The sequence below is a fragment of the Antechinus flavipes genome, chromosome 5, assembly GCF_016432865.1.
Source record: "Antechinus flavipes isolate AdamAnt ecotype Samford, QLD, Australia chromosome 5, AdamAnt_v2, whole genome shotgun sequence".
NCBI lineage: Eukaryota > Metazoa > Chordata > Mammalia > Dasyuromorphia > Dasyuridae > Antechinus > Antechinus flavipes.
The window spans coordinates 126,126,876-126,146,753 of record NC_067402.1 but is presented as its reverse complement, the minus strand read 5'-3'; the positions used below and the strand labels follow the sequence as shown (position 1 = coordinate 126,146,753).

At 34.5% G+C, this 19,878-nt stretch overlaps 1 pseudogene; it reads right to left on the bottom strand.

Moving 5' to 3' along the window:
* The window catches only part of LOC127538622 (leucine-rich repeat-containing protein 14-like), a 95,154-nt pseudogene that overhangs the window by 25,197 nt on the left and 50,079 nt on the right, over positions 1–19,878 (bottom strand).

Sequence of the window (19,878 nt, the reverse complement as noted above, 5' to 3'; positions counted from 1 at the left end):
TTTACCTTTTCCAATTCACATTTCAGGAAGTTGTTGCTCTCTTGCATAGCTTCTGTTTTCTTTCCCCATTTTTCTTCTAGTTCTCTTTTAAGGTTTTTAATAGTATCTTCTAGGAGAGCCTTTTGTCTTGGGGCCAACAATTGTCTGGAGACTTTCTGCTATTGGTCTCCTCAGGGTTGAAAAGCTGCTCTCTTTCTGTATAGAAACTATCAATTGTACTTTTGATTTTTTTACTCATTTTTTAAAGCTTGTAAGGTCTGGCTTCATGGCCAGGAGGTTACCAGCTTCCTCTGCAGAGCAGTAATAGGTCTATGAGAGTAGTTGTCCTGCCAACCAGCTACAAAGTGAACTGGGAAAGAGTTCCCCACTGGGAAGTAACTCAGGCCTGCAGGGCCAACCTGGGAATGTGCGCTGCAGAGAACCCTGCTGTGTGGTTTAACGACTGCCTTGGGGCTAGATGCTGAGCAGTGAAATCTTCACTATCCCAAGCCAAAGCCAGCCCCATGGCTATGGGTATTAGTAGCTGAGCAGTGAAGAGCCCTGCAGGTACTGAAAGTGTCTCTGCCCAGGAAAGCACAGTTATGCTGGGAAAATTCTATTGCCCTAAACTGAGCCTCTCACTGTGCAGATCAGAAGCTGCCCCCGCAAAAGCCCCAAACTGCAGGATGTGGCTGCAGGGCTGTGTTATGGGTCTGCCTGAGTCACTTCTGTGTTTTAGTGGTTACAGCAAATCTTGTTAGGTTGGGGCGTTTTTTTAGAGTACTATCTGTTTTAGGCTTTAATTTCCCTGCCAGTTCACTGCTTTGTAATCAAGACAGAGCAAATAGCCTATAGCAGAGTCCTCTCTATAACTTTTCTAGCCACAGAGATCACCTTTGCCCCTGTTCTGCTCAGGATGCAAGTCTCTCCCTGCCTGTGCTAGTCTGTTTCTGGCCCCTCAGGACAAACCTTTCCTGGAGATCTTCCAAGTTATCTTCCGTTGGTAAATTCTGTGCTTCTAATCTTCATGAATTTAAGGAGTGAAGAGCTATTTTTGAGGCTGAATTTCATAGTTGGTTGTAAGAGGATGAGAGGAGCTGCTTTTTCCGCCATCTTGGCTCCACCCCAATAGACTTTGGAAAGAAAATGCCATCTGCATCCTGAAAAAGATCTAAGGAGACTGAATGTAAATGAATTCATGCTATGTTCCCATCTTTATTCTGTTATGTTTTTCTTTATCTCTTCCATGATTTTACCTTTTGCTCTGATTTTTCTCTCCCAAGGTGATTTATAAAGCAATGTGTGTTAAAGGAAAATGAGAAAATTTCTTATCTGAAAATTGTGTTTACATCTTTGATCATTTGTCAATTGGATAATGATTTGTATTCTTATAAACTTGTTACACATCTTTTATATATTTTAGAAATGGGACCTTTATCAGAAAGACTGGTTGCAATCCCTGCCCCACTGTTTTGTTCCTTCAAACATTTTCAATCCAATCAAACAACCTTTCATATTGCTCTGCAGAAACTATATTCTAATTTTTTATCTTTTTATCTATATCTTTGCCACTAATATCCTCAATAGATTCCTACCTCATGGAATTCCTTATTTTTCTCAAAAAGTTAATAATACTACCTAAATGAATATTTTCTAAACTCCTGCCTGATCTGCTACAGTTTTCCTATCAGAATTGCATTTATTTACCAATGCTTTATATATATATATTTTTTTCTCCAGATTTCATCATTATGCTTTAGCTGTTTTCTTTAAGCTCTCTTATTCCTTCTCTCTCACTGCTGAGTTCTTTCTTGAAACTCCTTTTTTAAAAATTTTCTAGGTATTTAGTCTTCACCCTCTGGAGTTTATCACTATGCCACTTATCTCTTATATGTACTAATGTCACTCCACTCTTTTCATCTTCATTTTGGTGTTGTCTTCCTCCATTAGAAAATGAGCTTAAGAAAAGAAAACTGGTTTTTTTTATTGTATTTTTCATCACATTTAACACACTAACTTACACATAATAAGCACTTAATAAATATTTCATGAGTAATAATTTTGTATATGCATGTGTACATAGCTACTCCTCTTACAAAATGTAAGGTCCTTCAGGGAAGAAAATATTTCCTTTTTTCATTGTATCCCTAAAACTTAGCACAAGTCTTGCCAGAATGGTCATTTAATATATGCTTATTGATTGATTTATTGGCCTACTGTTTAATATGTCAAGTAACCCAAAACCAATGAGAGAACCAATGGAATAACCTTCTTAGTATTCAAAAAAAGTTGTAAGAGATTCTTTGTTGAGAAATATTCACCATAGTGTAATGTTAAATGTATTTCTCTCCCTTTCGGCACAAATATGATCGTATCACAATATCATCCATCCAACTTTTCAAATTGAAATAAACCTTTATTTGGGTTTTATAACATCAGTTACTTAATGTAAGTGATAATAAATACAACTTGGCTTTTAGAACAAAGCTCAATGAGGAAAAAAAAACTCAAAAATTCACATATATAATAATTAGATTTCTAAATATTTGTCCTGTCAATTTTCAATATTTAATTCTCTTAAACAAGAGAAGGTAATTTTAAAATCAGCTTCATTAGAATAAGAAAGGTAAAATTATTTTCAATTTTGTATTTCACACAGGATTGTATATGTGTGTGTATGTGTGTACTTGCTGAGCAAGTAGTTATTCTCTAAATTTTGTAAACCACTTTTTCTTTAAGGATCCTGCTCACTCTTTCTAAAAAGGAAAAAGCAGATTGCTTAAAGAAGTGGGAATGATCAACCTTGAAATGATAGTTGAATCCTGGGAGTAGTTGAGCCAAAAGGAAAATCTGCAACTAAAGCAAAAAATGGTCTGTGGCATACACCTTCAAATTCAGAATGTACTTATATAAAACCAAGCATCTGGAAGATTTAGTCAAACAGAATCATTTAAAAAATGCTGCCAAATCTGTCATTTGGCTGAGCTGACCAATACATAAACTCAAAATAGTGGAAACCATTTCAAAGTTATTGTTGAACATATTAATCCCTTTTAAACTACGTCTATTCTCAGAATCCAATGTGAGTCATTATTGAGTTTATCTAATCTACACAATGTAAAAAAGGAGTAGAGTAATTAATAATATGAACTAGTATTTATACAATGCTATAAAGTATTATATCTCTTCTAATTCTCACAAGACCCATAGGTATTCTTATTCATATTTTATGTGTAAAAACTCTCAGATAATTCAAATGCATTATCCAGAGTCACAGAGCAAATGTCAAAGACAATATTAGAATTAAGGTTTTCTTTGCTCCTATTCCAGTGTTCTACTCACCATATAACTTTGCTATTCTAATGTATCATAGGCTATAGCTTTCAATTTTGGAATGGATGCAGAGCCCATCTAGTCCAACTCTCTTATCAATGGAGAAAACAGTTCTCAGAGAGATTAAACTACCTTTATGTTTGAAATTGAGAAAAGAAAAAAAATATTATTTCAAGAAGAGAAATAGATGATGCAACAGAAATTAAACAAATTTGGTTTTGTTATTGATTGAGTTAATTTTGTGGCTCTCCAGTCTTCCCCCCCCAATATTATTAGAATAGATCATAAGCAATTTTGAAATATTTCATGATGTAGCATATTACATTGATTTTCTTTTTTTCCCTTTTTATTTCTTATCCCTTATATGTACTAATAGCATTCCATTCTTTTCATCTTCATTTTGGTGTTGTCTTCCTCCATTAGAATATGAGGTTAAGAGAAGAAAGCTGTCTTTTTATTGTATTTTTCATCACATTTAAACACTAACTTATACATAATTAGACTTAATAAATATTTGTTGAGTAATAATTTTGTATATGCATGTGTACATATTTACTCCCCTTACAAAATGTAAGGTCCTTTTTTCTCCTGAGGCAATTGGGGTTAAGTGACTTGCCCAGGGTCACACAGCCAGATTTATCTGATGCCATATTTGAACTCAGGTCCTCCTGAATTCAGGATTGGTGCTCTATCCACTGCAACACCTACCTGCCCCATGTTATCTTATTTTTCAAGGATATTCTATGCCTTCCTGAAAGAAGCACCATGTGTAACAGAATTTTTTTAATAGAAGAGAAAAATAATTTAACTAACCAATACATCATCTAAATATAGTAGTATATATTATGTTTCATGTCACCATAACCACCCACATCTGCAAAGAAGGAGAGGAGGTCTTTCTTTAGAGTCAACTTTAATCTTTATTCTAATATACTCAGATTATTCTTCTTGTTTTTCTTAATTGTATTCATGAGATCATTGTTTATCTTGTAGACTTAATTCTATTTATTTTAATAATAAGCACCTTTTCAATAGAGAGAACATATTTGGAATTTTTTGCTAAGCAACTTATTGATCTATTTTATAAAATCCCTAATTTCAAAGGTCTTTATATAGGGTTAATCAAAGAATATTCAATAATGATTTTTGTTTGATTTTTGTTTTGTATAAAGCCATATGTAGGCTTGTATATGTGATGCATGTTTATTAATACATCATTGTCATATCCACATTTATTTCAATGCTCTTCTTTGTATCAAAGAAATTAAAATCTATAAATACAGTGATCAATTCCATGCATGCATGTATATATATATATATATACACATATATTAATACAATATACTTTTATACATACTAACATGTAAAATATACACACACACAGAGAAAGGGAGAGACATACAGAGAGAGATAGAGACAGACAGACAGAAAGACAAAGAATGGGAGGGAGGAAAAGAGGGAGGGAGAGGGCGAGAGAGAGATTCTACTTCAGTGGTTTTCTACTTTTTAAAGAAAAGAAGAGGGAATATTTCCAAATATTTATTCTGGGACTATTATTGAGCATGATAGATAGGTAGATAGATATACAGACAAACATACACATACACATACACATACATATATATACACACAAACACACATACACACACACACACAGAGGAATATAAATAGGGCAAGGTTTCATAAAAGTCACTGTTTTTGATTCTACATTTTGTCACATTCAGCCACTTCAGTGAATTTGAGGCTGACTTTAGAAGTTTCAGAAAGGAGTCTAGTTCTGTTAGCTTGTTGCCTGCAAGATCCAACTTTATGATATGGGTGCTATGTTGACTATGGGCTAGGTAGATTAGGTTTTTCTTTGTCAGAGAGCAGAAAGAAAGTTGAAGGCTCTCCAGGGAGCATGGCAGATCTCTAAATAGATTCTCCACCTGGTCTGAAAGACAAAGGCTATATACACAAATCTCTCTGAGGTGTTTCAGTTTGCTTAATTCTCCAGCAAGTATGTCAATTAAAGTTGATGTAGAATTCATCTTCCCTATTTCTTGTTCACTAAAAGAAGGTAGCTTCAAGCTCTGCAAATTTTGGAAAGTTGTGATCTGTGACAAAAACCACCTGGTATCATTCCAAATTATTTTACTATAATTTGGTCGACTCTGTGAATTGTCAGAGGGTCCAAAAGAGATAGTAATTGCCCAAAATCATGATCAATGCAGTCAGTAGTGTACAAATCTTGGCACTTCAGATGGAGAGGGCTGTTGGCATTTTTACTGAAAGCTTCCTTTAGAAATTTCTTAGAAGAAGAACTGACATATAAATCTGCCAGGAGTTCCACACACATTTTTCTTTGGGAAAAGTTTTAACTGGAGATGCTTTTGCCTCCTGGTCTCTTGTCTGGCTTTGTGGATTGTAGTGAGCTTTTTCTTCTCAAAACACAGCCAGGTGATAAAAGTTCAGATCTTTTATTATTCCAATATAGCCCGGTTAGCTTAGAGGCCTATCTCTCTGCTTGGTTCCAAGAGCTCTCTCCAAATGTCTTTAAATCCAAAGGTCTGGTCCTTCAGCCTCTGCATCTACTTTCTTCAGCCTCCAGCCAGCTCCAGTCTTCATGCCATTCCGGTGAAAATCCCCCAAAGTGCTCTGTGTCTGTTTCTTTTATACAAGAGGGAGGAATTGTGGGATACGAGAGAGAGGGATTATGGGTTTTCTCCCATAGTGCTCTCTGGCCCAAAGAACTTCAAGGGAGGTGTGAACTCATTGAACTCCAATGAGTAAAGGTGTGGACACAAGCCTTGTATTAATTAGTTCTACTTAGTACCTTGTTTCAGGTTCTGCCCAAAACATCTTCTTGTAAGATTAGATCAACTCTAATTCGTTAACAGTTAGTAAGGATTCCAACATCTCCCCTTTCTTTTGTTTTAAAACATAGGGGGTTTCTGAGGGGGTACACATAAAGCCATCAATATGGGCCAGAACTTTGTCCTGAAAATTTACACATGTCCATAAGTCCTAGAAACAGTCCAATAGGATTCCATTGTCCATTAGTTCATGTGCCAGGAATCCAATAGTTCCTGTAAGCCCTGAAGTACTGCAAAAGTCTCATCAACAATTTTTCATCTCAGGGAACCCAATGATTCTTGCTGGTTTTTCAAGAAGTAAAACAGTTTCATCTTGTGTTAGGAAATCCAATGATTCCTGAAGCTTTTAAAAGTCTTTTTAACAGTTTCATAGTCAGCCATCTGATTCTTTCTCCATCTGTGGAAATATAAGCAGATCCTCTTCCCCAAGCAGTTAATCTAATTCCCTTCTATTTACCAAATTTGGGATTTCTCCTCATCATCTGGTAATTACATTGGAGTCGTTTGCATTGGATATTGTCTTGTTGTCTTAAATGGCCTGTATTCTTCCCAACTGTAATCCTGATTGCTTTTCTGTTGGTTGATGACATCAGAGTTCTGAATTTCTAAAGTCTCTCTGGGTGTAACCTCAGCTGCTATCATGCCCCACCTGTCCTTTGATTGATACTTTAGAGCTGGGCCCTGCCTCTCATTCCTCTGGGTCAATATACATTTAGAGACCCAGTGAAAGCCTCCATTACATTTTGGACATGGGGTTTTGGGTTTTCTCTCACCCTGTCTTCTCATTGTATCTCTGTATCTACATTGGGCTCTTAGATGTCCAATTTTTCCACAATGAAAACATCGACGAGTTTCTCTAGAATTCCTCTGCCAAGAAGGACCTTGTCTTTCCATGTTCATCATAGTCTGGGCATAATAAGCATTTATGTCCACTGTGGCACAGCGTCTTATGATCTCTTCTAAAGGAGCATTTTTGCCTAGCCCCCATATAATTCTCTTGCAAATCTCATTGGCATTTTCCTTAGCCAGATGTCTGGTCATTATTTCTGTTGCTGCATTATTTCCAATGGTTCTTATTACAGCTGTTTGTAAACGTCCCACAAAATCTGCAAAAGGTTCATTGGGACCTTGCTCTATTTTTGTGAAAGCATTCTTTCCATCTTTCTGCCCAGGGAGAGAATTCCAAGCTTTTATTGCAGCCTTAGAAATTTGCTCATACACTGTTATGGGATAATAAATCTGTTCTGAATTCTCTGCATACTGACCTTCTCCAGTTAGTTGGTCAAAAGTGATTTGTACAACAGCTCCTGTTTGCCTATTGCGTTGGGCTTGAATCCTACATAATTCATGAAACTCCGAAAGCCACAATAAATTTTGTCCCGGTTCTAGACAAGTTTTCACTATGGATTTCCAGTCATTCGGGGTTAGGATTTCATAAGAAAAATTATCTAGTAACATCTTCACATAAGATGATGTAGCCCCATAAAGAGTGCAACCCTTTTTCAAATCTTTAATTTTTTCCAAAGTAAAAGCAGTGTATTTTCTCTCTTTTTGACCTGAGGAGTTGAGCTCTTCAATCACAGGATATGCATTTATAAAATCAGATATATCTTCTCCTTCATTTTTTGCCTTAATTAATGCTTTTTTCTAATCTTGTCAAATTCTGCTTTACAGGAGAAGCTGACTGTGTTTCTGTCTCTCTCCCTCCCCCTTGTTCTACCCATGAAGGGTTAATTGCGGGGGGAGGGTCATGAGATGTGGAATCACCTAATTCCTCCTGCTGTGAAGTATCATACTCAGAATTGTAATTAACTCCATTCTCATCTGATTCGTCCTCCTTTTCACCTAGTAAAGTTGGCATTTCTTCCTCCTGTACTTTCCTTTTCATCATTCTATCACTTAAATAACTTCTTATAGCCAATTGTATTACATTATATGTATTAATTATTGAGTTAGGCCCATTTTTATCATAGAATTGACAAAGATCCTCTCCAACTGATTTCCATTCATTTAGATCTAATTCCTTATCAAGAGAGAAACAAGGACATATGTCCTTTACAGTTTGTAAAAGTTCAGTGATTTGCTGTAAACTTATAATTAAACCTTGGCTTTCCATAATTTTGACAATGCTCTCTAAACATTTTCCTTGAACAGAAACAGGCTGTTTTCTAAATATCTGTCCCATCTTAGCTGAAATTCTACTTTAACTCTTTTAACAAAATTTCTTTGTTGTACTCACTCTAATTTCTGGGTTGAAGAGTCTTTTCCACTGGATCAGGATCAGAGGCTTTTCCACTTGAATCAGGATCGGAGCTTTTCCACTGAAATCCACTGAGGGGTCTGTTTGTCCCTGTTCGGGCGCCAAAATGTAGTGAGCTTTTTCTTCTCAAAACACAGCCAGGTGATAAAAGTTCAGATCTTTTATTATTCCAATATAGCCCGGTTAGCTTAGAGGCCTATCTCTCTGCTTGGTTCCAAGAGCTCTCTCCAAATGTCTTTAAATCCAAAGGTCTGGTCCTTCAGCCTCTGCATCTACTTTCTTCAGCCTCCAGCCAGCTCCAGTCTTCATGCCATTCCGGTGAAAATCCCCCAAAGTGCTCTGTGTCTGTTTCTTTTATACAAGAGGGAGGAATTGTGGGATACGAGAGAGAGGGATTATGGGTTTTCTCCCATAGTGCTCTCTGGCCCAAAGAACTTCAAGGGAGGTGTGAACTCATTGAACTCCAATGAGTAAAGGTGTGGACACAAGCCTTGTATTAATTAGTTCTACTTAGTACCTTGTTTCAGGTTCTGCCCAAAACATCTTCTTGTAAGATTAGATCAACTCTAATTCGTTAACAGTTAGTAAGGATTCCAACAGTGGATCATATCTCTGTTGTGAAGACATGTAGAGTTAGGCACGGCTTATTGAGCTGGCCCACAATCTCATGACTTTTAAATTCCACCAAATATTTTGATTCACTAATCCTGTCATATCCAACTGCTGCAATCTGTTTGGGAGCTGCTGTGAATCAAGAGAGAAGAACGAGAGTTGGAAATGAGGAAGAAATTGAGAGAGGAGGAAGAAAAAGGAGGAAAATTAAGTAGAAAGAGTACTTATTAGTCACTGGAGATACAGATCTAAGCAAAAGAGGTAGGCCTTACCCTAAAGAAGTTTACATTGTGAGGAGAAACAACAGGAAAAAAAGGCAGGGAGGAGGAACTTACATTTAAAAATTAACCTAACAGTGTCCCTGTTTTTCTTCTTCTTTAAAAAAAAAAATATGTGGGGGGTGGCTAAGCATGTGGGATTGAGTAACTTGCCCTAGATCATAGTTAGTAATTTTTAAGTGTCTGAGGCTGAATTTGAATTCAGGTTGATTTCAACACTGGTGCTCTTTCACTGTACCATCTAGGTGCCCCAGTCCTGGTATTTCTTAAGAAAAATTGGAGGTGATCAGTTTGACTTTATGTTTTACCTTTTTTAATATTTGAAAGGAATATTTTTGATGATGTTTTCCTGATACCCCAACCTCAAAACAACTTTGATTACTAACATTTCACTTCATCTTCCTCACAAATAATGGTCAAAGGCAGGAATGAACTACTGTATTCATAATGACCAATTTTTCATTTGACTTCCCGCAGCCACCATTCTGTGAATGCTTAGTTCATTACTGTGTAAATTGCTATACCTTGAGTGAAAAAGCAGCATATAAACCAAAGTGCCATTTCTTTCATTAACATTTTCTCTTTAGTGTGTATTTGCATGCTTTTCATGATCTACAGTTCTTTACAATAAGATTAAATTTTAAAAATATGTAAATAAAAGTGAATTTGAAATGACTTATTTTATGTTTATGTCATTTCATTTAGACTTTATTTGGTTATATGTGAAAGGGCATAAGAAATAAGGGTGATATTCTCCTGAACGCATTGTTTGTTTTCCTTCCATGTAAAGCATTCTATTGAATGTATGCTGTTGCATGTAATGCTTGTTCCCCCTTAATCTATGATCTAAAGTAGCATCATTTTTACTGGTTTTCATTTTATTGCAATTGTGCTCAGCAATATGCTTTCATCTACAGGTTACCGGTATTCTGAGGCTTTCTAAATAAACTGCAACACAGAGGTGGTTTTCTTTCAGCATAAACTATTGCCAGAAAGTTCAAAATGATTTTAAATGTATTTCAAAATTTAAAAGCTTTCTAGCTGCTCGTAAAACCAATGTAAATTTGTGTCTACAATTGTGTGAATGCCACAATATATCCCACATAATTTCACACACTCTCATTATTTTTAACAACAGAAGCAGCTAGATAAATCAAGAATGTATTGAAAGGGCAGACAATTACCTCTTTGTTGAGAGAATATTACATGTGTGGGCACAGTAAAGAATTTATAGCCATTTCAAAACTTGAGGCATTTATTTTGCTGCTATTTTAAACTTGCAAGTGCAAGAACTTTTAATCATCTACGATGATTCATGAATTAGGAAGTGATCTACACTTGACTTCAGTTCTTTAAAAATAATTTAGGGTGTTGTTCTACAAACTCTGAAAAAACACTACTGTATATTTAGACTATAAATATTTTAAAGCAAAGGAAAAAAAAATCTTCCAGTCCCATTTTTTTTTCTGTAGTAAAAAAAAGACAAATTATTTTGTATCTTTAGATATAATCATGTAAGTCTAGTCCTATGATTTAATCAGTTCTTGTTAATTCCCATTATGGAAGCTTATTTCATGGTTGCAGAGAAACAACTTTTCTTTAGTTTACCATATTAGAAAGTTTTTAAAGAATTTACACATTAAACATCTTGTCTACTTTCACACAACTTGTATTTTTCAGTGAAAGAACTTGAAACCAGGCCCTGCTAACTCCAAAACCACTATATCATGCTGATTCTTAGATTTAATCATAAAAGAAGTAGAGATTGAAACATTACTGTTAAATTTTCATGATTAACTTCCCATATTTTTGTTATAGGGAAATATAAAGATTTTGTCCTGAATTCAGTGTGCTTTTGAAAAAGATTTTGTTGAAATGTACTGTTTATATGCTCAAAAAGCTTTCAAACTGTGCATACCCTTTGATCCAGCAGTGTTACTACTGGGATTATGTCCCAAAGAGATTTTAAAGAAGCGAAAGGGACCTGTATGTACAAGAATGTTTATGGCAGCCCAATTTGTAGTGGCCAAAAACTGGAAACTGAGTAGATGCCTATCAATTGGAGAATGGCTAAATAAATTGTGGTATATGAATATTATGCAATATTATTGTTGGTAAGAAATGACCAACAGGATGATTTCAGAAAGGCCTGGAGAGACTTACACGAACTGATGCTGAGTGAAATGAGCAGGACCAGGAGATCATTATATACTTCACCAACAATAATATATGATGATCAATTCTGAAGGACCTGGACATCTTCAGCAACGAAATGAACCAAATCAGTCCCAATGGAGCAGTAATGAACTGAACCAGCTACACCCAGGGAAAGAACTCTGGGAGATTCCATCATATTGAATTTCCAATTCCTATATTTTTGTCTACCTGCATTATTGATTTCCTTCACAGGCTAATTGTACAATATTTCAGAGTCTAATTCTTTTTGTACAGCAAAATAATGGTTTGGACATGTATACATATTTTGTATCTAATTTATACTTTAATATATTTAACATCTACTGGTCATCCTGCCATCTGGGAGAGGGGGTAGGGGGAAGGAGGGGGAAATTGGAACAAATGGTTTGGCCATTGCCAATGCTGTAAAATTATGCATGCATATAACTTGTAAATAAAAAGCTATTAAAAATTTTAAAAAGTTATGGAGACATTAAATTAGAAGCATTTAGGTGGCACAGCTCTTATTGAAGTAGTCCCTGAGGAAAGAAGGCCTAAGTTCAAATTTGGTTTTAGATACTTCTTCTGTTTAGTACCAGAGTCTAGGACACCTTTAATAATTGTTTGTTTTCTTTTTTCACCATATAAAGCTCCCTTTTTTGATGTTATGTATTTCAAGGGACTTCCTTTTCTTTCCTCCTTCCTTGAATGATGAAATAAGGAGCTATATTGTACAGAGTTAAAAAGGCAGCCAGAGGTAAGGAAGTAAAGGCTTGAATTATAGAATATCTTCTTAAGTTTTGCAACAAAAAGGAAGTGATAGTAAGGATGGATGGATCAAGTGAGGTCTTTTGAGGATGGAAAAACATTTCTCAACAGTATAGAAGAAACCAATTACCTCAGAGAAATTTATGACTAATTAGACTGGGTTGATGGAGGGGAAAATCTACTGGAGATCCCATGAGATATTGAGATCAGTTGTATATATAGAGAAGTTTCCCTTGTTGATAGGGACTGTTCTATCAGCAAAGTTCCTGGTATATAATAAACACCAAATATATATTATTTAATTGACAAGAAGAGAGGCCCCCTCATCATATAATACATTGATAAAGGAAGACAGTGCCAGAAATCATCAGGATGATATAAAATGACATGAAGGGGAAAGAGGTACTTTTCAGTGAATGGTTTCCATTTTTTTCAGTAAAATTTTCAGTTGAGAGGTGACTTACAAGTCACTTGAAGAGTTATGAAATGGTTTGCAAAAGCCATTGTGTTGAATGTGATAGTGTTAGATGAAACTCACCAGCATTAGAGTACTTGTTAATTTTTGTCTCTCAGCAATAATTTCTTTTTTTTTTATTTCTAGCATTTTTTAGTATAGCTTTTTATTTACAAGATATATGCATAGGTAATTTTTCAGCATTGACAGTTGCACATTCTTTTGTTCCAAATTTTTACCCTCCTTCTCCCCACCCCTTCCCCCAGATGGCAGATTGACCAATACATGTTAAATATGTTAAAGTATAAGTTAAATACAATATGCATATACATATCCAAACAGTTATTTTGCTGTAAAAAAAGAGTCAGACTTTGAAATAGTGTACAATTAGCCTGTGAAGGAAATAAAATATGCAGGCAGACAAAAATAGAGGGATGGGGAATTCTATGTAGTGGTTCATAGTCATCTCCCAGAGTTCTTTTGTTGCGTGTAGCTGGTTCAGTGCATTACCAAAACCATTTGGTATTGGCTAAAAAATAGACTAATTAATCAGTGGAATAGGTTAAGTTCAAAGAAAAAATAGCCAATAATTTTAATAATCTAGTGTTTGACAAATCAAAAGACCCAAGTTTTGGGGATAAGAACTCACTATTTGACAAAAATTGCTGGGAAAATTGGAAAGTAGTATGGCAGAAACTAGGCATTGACCCACACTTAATACCATACACCAAGATAAAGTCAAAATGGGTTCATGAACTAGGCTAAAAAATGAGTGAGATTATAAATAAATTGGAAGAACATGGGATAGTTTAGCTCTCAGATCTGTGGAAGAGGAATGGATTTGTAACCAAAAAACAACTAGTGATCATTATTGATCACAAAATAGAAAATTTTGATTATATCAAATTGAAAAGTTGTTGTACAAACAAAACTAATTGCAGACAAGATGAGAAGGGAAGCAATAAACTGGGAAAACATTTTTACAGTCAAAGGTTCTGATAAAGGCCTTGTTTCCAAAACATATAGAGAACTGACTCTAATTTATAAGAAATCAAGCCATTCTCAAAGTGACAAATAGTCAAAGGATATGAACAGACAATTCTCAGATGAAGAAATTGAAACTATTTCTAGCCATATGAAAAGATGCTCCAAGTCATTATTAATCAGAGAAATGCAAATTAAGACAACTCTGAGATACCACCACATACTTGTCAGATTGGCTAGAATGATAGGGAAAGATAATGTGGAATGTTGGGGGGATGTGGGAAAACAGGGATACTGATACAATGTTGGTGGAATTGTGAATACATCCAGCCATTCTGTAGAGCAATTTGGAACTATGCTCAAAAAGTTATCAAACTGTGCTTACTCTTTGATCCAGCGGTGTTATTACTGGGCTTATATGCCAAAGAAATATTAAAGAAATCTGCATGTGCCAGAATGTTTGTGGCAGGTCTCTGTGTAGTAGATAGAAACTGGAAACTGAGTGGATGCCCATCAATTGGAGAATGGCTGAATAAATTGTGGTATATGAATATTATGGAATATTATTGTTCTGTAAGAAATGACCAGCCCGATGATTTCAGAAAGGCCTGGAGAGACTTACATGAACTGATGCTGAGTGAAAGAGCAGGAGCAGGAGATCATTATATACTTCAACAACAATACTATATGATGATCAATTCAGATGGACGTGACCCTCTTCAACAATGAGATGAACCAACTCAGTTCCAATAGAGCAGTAATGAATTGAACCAGCTAAACCCAGCGAAAGAACTCTGGGATATATCTATGAACCATTACGTAGAATTCCCATTCCCTATATTTTTGTCCGCCTGCATTTTTGATTTCCTTCACAGGCTAATACTACACTATTTCAAAGTCTGATTCTTTTTGTAGAGCAAAATAACTGTTTGGACATGTATACTCATAGTGTATTTAATTTATACCTTAATATATTTAACATGTATTGGTCAACCCGACATCTGGGGGAGTGGATGGTGGGAAGGAGGGAAAAAATTGGAACAAAAGGTTTGGAAATTGTCAATGCTGTGAAATTACCCATTCATATAACTTGTAAATAAAAAGCCATAAAAAAAAAAGAAAGTAAGCAATATGTTTCCTCCAGATAATAGAGTTGGGAACTATAGAGAAAAGGCAATGTAGTGACTTTGAGTGAATGCAATCAGAATGTAATATGTAATTAATAAAGTCCTTTGAAGAACAAGATCAAAATATATTATTAGGGAAAGGTAAAATAAAAAAAAAAAAAATTGGTCAGTCTTCCTGGAAAAGTGATCCTAAGCTAATATATATACATATATATAATATGTGTGTGTATGTATGTATGTATGTATGTATTATGTATAAAATATATAAAATAAATATATAAAATATATAAAAATAAAAATAAAAAATATAAAGATAAGGGATAGCTATGTTGTACAGTAGATGGAGTTTTGGCCTCCAAGTCAAGAAGACTCATCTTCCTGAATTCAAATTTGGCTTCAGACATACACTAACTATGATCCTAGGCAAGTTGTTTATCCGTGTTTGCCTTGACTCCTCATTTGTAAAAATGAGCTGGAGATAGAAACAGCAATCCATTCCAATAACTTGGTCAAGAAAACTGCAAATAGAATTATGAAGAATAAGACAGGTCTTAACAATGAAAAAAAAAGTCAAAAATGTGTGTGTGTGTGTGTGTGTGTGTTTAAGGGTGAGTCAATATAACATTATTGAGGCCCTTATTATGTCAAAGAATTTAGACTATTCTATATGCAGAGCAAAGATTTAAATTTTTTGTGAGGTGTTGGACTTACTTCCCCTTTAAGAAAGTTCTCTTCCTTCTTAATGACTATATTTTTAAAATAAATTGGAATGCATGTGTACAAATCTATTATACTAATAGATTTTTTCTATTTTTTCCAACTGTTACATATCTGTTTAAATTAAATTTCAAGAATTTTTTTTTAATTTTCTATTGAACTGTGTGAAATTTCATGGCAACATTGAGTGAATTTTTATTTTTTCTTATGATTTTTTATTTCTTTTATCTACATTTCTGCATGTATTTCCTCTAATATAAGAGTTCTTACCTTTTATTTTGTTAATCCTTTATCTCTTCAGAGTACCTAATATGTTTTCATTACTACAATAGGCATTCAATAAATAATGTTGAATACAATGTGATAAAGATTAATGTTTTGGAAAAAGATTGTGAGCATAATATATTTCTTAATGTTTAAAATATATTAAATCTAGTAACACTCATCTTCCAATGACTTCCATCAAATATTACAATTTAAATGGTTCTACTTTCATTGTGAAATTTTGAAACCTATTTGGAAATCTCAGGAAAAAATACAAATAGTTTAGAAAATAAAATAGTCTGGACCTAAACAAATAGATTAAGAAAATAATTAAGTTAACAATACTTCATATTAAAACTTCAAATAACTAAACTCAATTCATGTGAAAATTTAATTTACTAATTTTCCCCTTTTTATTATAATAGCCTTTTTTTGTTTTATTTATTTTTGCTTTTGTATCCCCTTGTGCTTAGTATGTTTTCTTGAAATAGTATGCACCCAATCAATATTATTTAGGGAACTCCATGTCACATTTTGAGATATCAGCTATATTTTATTTTATTAAAGCTTTTTATTTACAAAACATATGTATGGGTAATTTTTCAGCATTGACACATGCAAAACCTTCTGTTCCAAATTTCCTCCTCCTTCCCTCCTCCTACTCCCCTAGATGGCAGGTAGTCTAGTACATACTAAATATGTTAAAATAGATGTTAAATCCAATATATGTATACATATTTATACAGTTATCTTGTTGCACAAGAAAAATTGCATCAAGAAGGGAAAAAAAAAACCTGAGAAAGAAAACAAAATGGAAGCAAATAACAGAAAGAGTGACAATGCTATGTTGTCATCTACACTGAGTTCCCACAGTCCTCTCTCTGGGTATAGATGGCTCTCTTCATCAGTGAAAAATTAGAACCAGTTTGAATCATCTCATTGTTGAAGAGAGCCACATCTATCAAGATTGACCATTTTAAAGTCTTCTTGTTGCCTTGTATAATAATCTCCTGCTTCTGCTCATTTCCTTTAGCATCAGTTCATGTGAGTCTCACCAAGCTTCTCTGAAATCATCCTGTTGGTCATTTCTTACAGAACAATAATATTCCATAACATTCATATACCATAATTTATTCAGCCATTCTCCCATTGATGGGCATCCATTCAGTTTCCAGTTTCTTGCTATTACAAAAAGGACTACCACAAGCATTTTTGCACATGTGGGTCCTTTCTCCTCCTTTAAAATCTCTTTGGGATATAAACTGAGTAGAAATACTGTTGGTTCAAAGATTATGAATAATTTGATACCTTTTTGAGCATATTTCCAAATTGTTCTCCAGAATGGTTGTTTCCATTCACAGTTGTATCAGTGCCCAGTTTTCCCACATCCCCTCCAACATTCAACATTATCTTTTCCTGTCATGTTAGCCAATCTGAGAGGTGGGTAGTGATATCTCAGAGTTGTCTTAATTTGCATTTCTCTGATCAATGGCGATTTGGAGCACCTTTTCATATGACTATAAATAGTTTAAATTTCTTTTTCTGAAAATTATCTATTTATATCCTTTCACCATTTATCAATTGTAGAATGGCTTAATTTCTCACAAAGTTGAGTCGATGCTCTATGTATTTTAGAAATGAGTTCTTTATCAGAACCTTTGACTGTAAAAAAATATTTTCTCAGTTTATTAGTTCCCTTCTAATCTTGTCTGCATTAGTTTTATTTGTACAGAACCTTTTTAATTTTATATAGGCAAAATTATACATTTTGTGATCAATAATGGTGTCTACTTCTTCTTTGGTCACAAAATTCCTTCCTTCTCCGCACTGAGAGGTAACCAACCTATCCTATGATCTCCTAATTTGTTTATAGTATCATTCTATAAATTTAGATCATGAACCCATTTTGATTCTATCTTGTTATATAGTTTTGTGTGTGTGTCAATGCCTAGTTTCTGCCAATTTTCCCAGCAGGTTTTGGCAAATAATGAATTCTTATACCAAAAGATGGGGTTTTAGGATTTGTCAAACACTAGATTGTTATAGTTATTGAATATTTTGTCCTGTGAACTAAACATATGCCATTGATGAACTAGTCTATTTCTGAGCCAGTACCAAATGGTTTTGATGACTGCTGCTTTATAATATAATTTTAAATCTGGCACAGCTTTGCTTTCTTTTCATTAATTCCCTTGAAATTCTTGACCTTTTGTTATTCCAGATGAATTTTATTGTTATTTTTTTTTTCTAGGTCAGTTACATAGTTTCTTGGAAGTGTAATTGGCATAGTACTAAAAAAAAGATTAGTTTAGATAGTATTATCATCTTTATTATATTTGATCGACATATCTAAGAGCACTTGATATTCTTTCAATTGTTTAAAATTGACTTTGCATGGAAAGAGTTTTGTTGTTTTGCTCATTTAACTCCTGACTTTCCCTTGGCATATGAATTCCAAAATATTTTATGCTATTGACAGTTATTATAAATGGAATTTCTCTTTATATCTCTTGCTGTGAAATTTTGTTAGTGATGTATAAAAAATTCTGAAGATTCATGTGGATTTATTTTGTATCCTGCAACTTTACTACAGTTGGGCATTATTTCTAATAGCTTTTTACTTGATTCTCTGTGGTTCTCTAAGTATATCATCATATCATCTGCAAAGAGTGATAATTTTGTTACCTCATTACCTACTCTAATTCTTTTCATGTATTTTTCTTCTCTTATTGCCAAAGCCAGCATTTCTATTTTGTTTGTTTGTTTCCTTTTCTGAGGCAATTGGGGTTACAAAGCTAGGAAGTGTTAAGTGTGTGAGAGCAGATTTGAACTCAGGTCCTGCTGAGTTCAGGGCTGGTGCTCTATCCACTGCTCCAACTAGCTGTCCCAAAGCTAGCATTTCTAATACAATATTGAAGAGTAATGGTGATATTGGGCGAGCATCTTTCAGCCCTGATCTTATTTACAGTGGTTTCACTTTATCCCCATTACATATAATGTTTGCTGATCATTTTAAATAGATGCCACTGACTGTTTTAGGGAAATATCCATTTATTTCTATACTCTGTAGTGTTTTTAATACAAACAGATGTTAGATTTTATGAATTTTTTTCTACATGTATTGAGATAATCATATGATTTTTGTTAATTTTCTTATTGATAAGTCAATTATGCTCATAGTTTTCCTAATATTGAACAGGCTCTGCATTCCTGGTATAAATCATACTTAGTCATGGTGTATTATCCTGGGGATGATTTTCTGTAATCTCTTTGTTAACATTTTATTTAAGTTCCATGGATATTTATTAGGGAGATTGGTCTATATTTTTCCTTTTCTATTTTTGTCCTACCTTGTTTAGGTATCAGTACCATGTTGTAATGTTCTCTTTTGGGTTTTCTTGGGGTCTCTGGGAGTAGACCTTCGTTTCAGTTCAGTAATCACCACAAGTATAGCCAGGTATCCTTTATTTTCTCCTTCAAAGTCTTGTCTCCTTTCCTGGGGCCTGATTAGCTTTCTTAGAGGCTTATGGTTCCTCCTTGGTTCTGAGAGCTTAAGCTCTTGCCACAGTCCTTTGTGTTCTCTACCTCTGCCACCTTCTTGAGGTCCTCCTGAATGTGTCTTACTTTCTGTGGGGGAGGCAGGAGGACCACCACCATGGTCTCTGTCTTCCAGTTCTGATTCTGGCTGTGTTTATCTGAGCTTATATACTCTTTTATCATAGGTGTGAATCTTGTGGAACTATATGAAGTACTAAGTACATGTATTGAACTAGAGAACTGTTAAGCACCCTGCTAAACAACCATTGTCTCTATCAATTCCACTGACTTAGCATCTTGTAAGAATCCCTTTTTTTTCAAGTTCAGAGTTCTGGCCCATAACATCTTCTGCTTTCTTTTGTTTTTAGAACATAGGTGGTCATGACCTCCCTGATTTCTCAAGGAGTCACACCTTCCCTGACTACTTAAAAAAAGGGGTGAAAACACAATAAAAGAAGGTGATCATGCCCTCCCTGATGTCTCAGGAAGAGAGATGAAAAGACCAAAGGAAATGGGAAATCAAATCACATTAGCA